Source organism: Triticum dicoccoides, chromosome 7B (genome assembly GCF_002162155.2).
Source record: "Triticum dicoccoides isolate Atlit2015 ecotype Zavitan chromosome 7B, WEW_v2.0, whole genome shotgun sequence".
Lineage (NCBI taxonomy): Eukaryota > Viridiplantae > Streptophyta > Magnoliopsida > Poales > Poaceae > Triticum > Triticum dicoccoides.
In genome coordinates this window covers 651,395,135-651,400,930 of record NC_041393.1, presented here as the reverse complement: position 1 = coordinate 651,400,930, position 5,796 = coordinate 651,395,135, and positions in this window count along the sequence as shown.

The following is a 5,796-nucleotide window of genomic DNA, read 5'->3' as shown; positions in this document are numbered from 1 at the left end:
ACAGATTATGCAAAGAAAGAACATTTTCCTGACGTTGATAATTCCGAGGCCCAACTATCCGGGGAAAAATATGAATGTGTACATGCAGCCGCTTAAGGACGAATTGCAAGAAGCCTGGGATAATGGGTTCAAGACATACGACGCCTATAGCAAACGAAACTTCATAATGCGTGTCTGGTACATGTACTCGACGCATGACTTGCCGACGTATGCGCTATTCGTTGGCTGGTGTGTGCATGGAAGGTTCCCATGCCCCACATGCAAGGGAGCTCTTGAGTTTCGTTGGCTTCAGGCCGGTTGCAAGTTTTCTTGCTTCGACATGCATAGATAGTTCCTGGATCCTCGCCATAAGTTCAGGAAAGACAAGAAGAACTTCATCAGAGGTAGAGTTGTAAAAAACTCTGCACCACCTGCATTGACAAGCCAACAGACCCTGGATCAGTTAAACGCTCTCGAGCCAGATCCACAACGTCCAGGGTACTTCAAGGGGTATAATACTAAGCACGCGTGGACTCACAAAACATGCTTATGGGATCTGCCTTACTTCAAAGACCTCCTTTGCCCACACAACATCGACGTGATGCACACTGATAAGAATATTGCCGAGGCGCTTTTTGGTACATTGTTCGGCATAGATGGGAAGTCAAAGGATAATACTAAGGCTAGAGTCGATCTGGAGGCGCTATGTGATAGGCCGTTAGAAAACATGAAAGAACCGAAAGGAAAGCAGAATTGGACGAAGCCAAAGGCATGGTTCAATCTTGGAAGGCCAGCTATGAGGGAAATTATCTTGTGGGTGCAACAACAGTTGATGTTCCCCGATGGGTATGCAGCGAATCTAAAGAGGGGAGCGAATCTTGATAAATTGAAGATATTTGGTCTCAAGAGTCATGATTGGCACATATGGATTGAGCGGGTAATGCCGGTGATGTTGCGTGGCTTCATCCCTGAGGATGAATGGCTAGTAATGGCAGAACTCAGCTATTTCTTCCGTGTTCTGTGTGCGAAAGAATTATCGCTTAGCGTGCTAGAAGAAATGGAAGAGTTGGCGCCGGAGTTGATCTGCAAGTTAGAGAAGATCTTTCCACCGGGCTTCTTTAATCCAATACAGCATTTGATTATGCATCTCCCGACCAAGGCAAGATTGGGGGGGGGCGTGCAAAATCATTGGTGCTACCCAACTGAGAGGATGCAGAAGACGCTTCGAGAAAAATGTAAAAATAAACGTAGAATTGAAGCATCAATGGCTGAGGCATTCATCACAGAGGAGGCAGCAAACTTCGTAACAGCACACTACGAAGCCAAAAATCGTCATTTGCATAATCCGAAGCCTCGGTACAATGCTGACGACCCTAAAAAGGGTGGATCCAACCTCAGCCTATTCAAAGGGAATCTCGCACCAGCTAGTGTTTCACATCCAGTATCTTTGGATAACGAAGAATGGCGGACCATTTCGTTGTATATATTCAACAACCTGATAGAAGTGCGGCCGTACATCGAGTAAGTTCTCGGTACATTGTTTCGCAACTTCTATTTCCTTTGAACTGCTCTTATTCCTGGATATGTCATACAGTCAATACGTCGCCATATTCTCGTATGGAGCGGAGATCCAAAAGGATTCCGTCAAAGAGTATGAGCTTCTCGCAAAGCAAGGAGGCGGCTATCCCAGTTTCATCTCTTGGTTCAAACAAACGGTAATTTCTATTAGACAATTTCATTTCATTCGCTAATTTGTGCGTAATGCAACAATACTTTCATATTAAATTTGTAGGCTAATTCAGAGTCTATGGACGCCGAATTGAGACAAGTCGCTAATGGTTTTGACTATAAGGTCCGTTCATTTGACAAGTACGACATCAACGCGTATCGCTTTCGTACCTACGGCAAAGAGCAATCTATGGCCGACCGAAAGTCTACAAATTGTTGTGTATCTGCTATCGGCGAAGGAGGTACCAAGTATTATGGGAGAGTTGAAGCAATTTATGAACTTCTGTTCTATGGTGAAAACCCACCGAATGTCGTAGTCTTCAAATGTTATTGGTTTCAGCCGAAGGAGACTAGAAGGACTCATGAACATATAGGGCTAGTTGAAATCAACCAAAGCACCCATTTAGATGTTCCTGATGTCTATATTACGGCTCAACACGCGACCCAAGTATTCTATCTACCATGGGCCTGCCAAACTAATCCAAATCTGAAAGGTTGGGATGTCGTGTATGAAGTGCCGCCACGTGCTAGACTTTCTCCCCCAAAGGAAGAGGATTATGAACCTCACATTAACCCGGACACATATGAAGGAGAATTCTTCCAAGAGACACATCTTTCCAAAAAGCGTTTCAAGAACCGCTATACTTCACCCCAAAACATTGAAGTAGACAGCGACAGTGAATCCCACATCACCCCAGAGGAGGAACAAGAAGAGCCGGAACAAGAAGAGGTTACTGCTGCGGATGACCTGTCAATGCTTGACCGATTACGTCAAGGTGGCCTTGCACATGTTGATGCCAATGAACCCTATGAGCCCATCATTGATTATAGTGATGATGATGATTATGCATTTATTGATGATACTGATCGAGATTATTAGTAGTGTCAGGTATTCAATTTTTTTAGTATGTACTTGATGATGATACACTTAAGTGATATACATATTATTATTCATGTCGGTACTTTTTTTATGTTGTACTACTTTCATTTATTCTTTGTCATGGCAGGTGTTGAAAGATGGTGGGCGCTGGTCGGGAGTGCGCCGAGGCCCCTTCTTCGTCGGCGCGTGGTGCGAGGTCTTCCATTCCACACGCACCTCTCCACCGAGCGTTGCTGGACAGTATGGTGACACCGCCGGGCCCTTCTTCGTCGACCGCGGTGCCCAGCAGGGGATGAGGTAAGAAGAAGAGAGGAGGTGGAGCACGTGGTCGCGGGAGAGGAGGTAGGGTGACTCTTACGGCGCCTTCCTCACCGCCGCCCCCAGCTGTTTCACCCGAGCACGTGACTGCTAGGGTGGACTCGTCTAAGGAGGAGGCTACACGGACTCCGGTCCACAAGCCTCCGGTCCATGGGTCTTCTGCCCACGAGCCTCGGGTCAACGGGCCTTCGGCCCACGAGAGTTGGGCCCACGAGACCCCGGAGGAGCACACGTCTGGATGGGGTACTTGGTCGGGTTAGCCTGAGGAGCCGAGTGGCCATGCTGATGATGGCGGGGAGCCGAGTGGCCATGCTAGTGCTACACGGCTCCCGTCCGTGCCGGCGACCCGCGAGCAGAGGAGGTTGATTTTCCCTGATAGGGAGAGGTAAGTGCATTTAATCTTTTTGTACCTTCTGCATTCAGGTTTCTTCAAATAACTAATGCATTGGCCTTGTCATGCTGCAGGGGTTGGGACCACCATGAAAGTGTCCGCCGGCCCAACTCCGTCCTTGGAGTTCTGATTCGGCAAAACTTTCCGGGGTTTGTCATGTTGCCTGGTGAGGGTCGTCTTCCAGAGGTTGGATTGAGTTGGGAGCACTACTTGGCTGCCCCGGCCCCGCTGGGTGAGATTATCGACGGTGTCTTGTGCAAGACGAGGGCAGACGTGGTGATCAGAAAGTTCTGGGTAATTTCTCCTTTACACAATTAAAAATCTTCAACTAGCTAGTTATTAATTGTACTAATCAATATTGTCTTATTTGATTGCAGACATTCTACAGGTGTGAGGAGGGATACGAGGAGGAGGCGGCAGATGTTATCCACAAGGAGTGCAAGCGCCTACTTCAGAACTTACGGCATGAGGCTCGGGTGCAGGCTGTTCGAGACTACTACACCGGGCGTGGTATCAAGAAGCCCAAGCAGGAGTGTCGTGATAAGTTCTTGAGTAAGGAGCAGTACATGAAGGTAATTCTTAAGGCCTTGTACTTAATTCCTTCATTTAGTAATTCATAGCCGTAGCACTGAAGTTTCTATTTGCTAACTTAGGCCCCTCCGAGATGGTGTGCGGATCGGATGGATTGTTGGGAGGTGTTGGTCAATGCGTGGTGCTCAAAAGAATGGCGGGCCACCCACAACGAGGCCAAGGACAAACGTGCCCAAATGGAAGGTGTGCCACACCACCAAGGAAGCTCCAACTTATTTCAGTACGGGCGGAACTGGGTATGTGGTTTGCTTCATGATTCATGCAATTCATTCATCATGCTAGCTTTAACCCTTTAATTACTAATTTACTTTGTTTCTCTCTTTCAGGCACGCTACAGTAAGGCGGATAAGGTGCCAGAGGTGTACGACCTGTATGCCATGGCCCACACTGGCCCTTACAAGAAAGTCAAGGCATTCTCTGTGTCTGACCTCGATGATGCAAAGAACTTCACCAACATCTCCGCCCACGACAAGCTCGTGCAATAAAGAGATCAGGGGGAGGCGAGGAAAGGGGAGGACTTTAACCCGAGCCAGGGTCCCATTGATACAGAGTTGCTGATGATATCTGGTGGCGGGAGGTCCCATGGCTCCATAGCCATGGGAGATGGACTTATCTGTTGTCCTAGCACTCTCCCGGAGATCAAGGCGCGCCAGTCGAGCTCTGCTCCTGAGATAAGGCCTCGTGAACGGCCAGTCCAACTCGCCATCAAGGTTAGTTATACGTACTCAGCTATCTTTCTCCATTACATTGTGTGCGCTTCCATCAATGATTACAAATGGTCATGTGAGTGGTGTTGCAGGCTGCTATACAAAGTGAGAGAGATAGAACGGAGAAACTTTTGGCGGAGGGTGCGGAGAGGCAGCGGGACTTGGAGGAGAGGACGACAAAGATGTTGGAGGAGGAGAGGGCACGGAATGACATGCACGCAAGGGCCATGTATGAGCTCCTTTTGGTAAGTTTCTTCTGCAGATTACTTGCTAGTCTTAACATTTGAGTCTCATTACTAACTAGTATGACTCTGTTGTGAAAACCAAATGTGCAGTCTGTGTGCGAGAAGTCCGGTCAGACCGCTCTGCCGATGCCAGTGATTGCTCCTGGGAGCACGGTGAGTTTAATTTGAATGGACATTACTTGCTAGTCTTAACATTTGAGTGTCATAATGCTAACGAGACATTGGAAGTGATCTTTGGTGCAGCTTAACTCCAGAAACGCATCGCACGATCCTTCTCCAGCTACCGGCACGAGCCAGCCCGCTCCTACACCTCCCTGATCACGGTAAGTTTCTCTAGACTTAGACTTAGCATTATTTCCTCCAATATACTTACCATAATGACCTAGAGTTAGCTTCTTTTCCTTCAAAATGACTTAATAAGCTTACTTATGTCAAAAATTGCATAATTAGCTTAATTAGCTCATAAACGATCCATTTTACCTAAGTTAGCTCTAAAATGACTCATTTTACCTTAGTTAGCTTACAAGTGATCCAATTTATCCAAGTTAGCTCTAAAATGACCCATTTTACATAGATTAGCTCCTAAATGATCCATTTTACCTATGTTAGCTTTAAAATGACCCATTTCACCTACGTTAGCTCCTAAATGATCCATTTCACCTAGGTTAGCTCCAAAATGACCCATTTCACCTTAGTTAGCTCAAAAATGTGGCATTTCACCTTAGTTAGCTCATAAACGACCCATTTCAACTAAGTTAGCTCCAAAATGATCCATTTCACCTAGGTTGCTCATAAATGATGCATTTGACCTAGGTTAGCTCGTAAACGACCCATTTCACCAAGGTTAGCTCATAAACGACCCATTTCACCTAGGTTAGCTCATAAACGACCTATTTCACCTAGGTTAGCTCATAAACGTCCCATTTCACCAAGGTTAGCTCATACACGACCCATTTC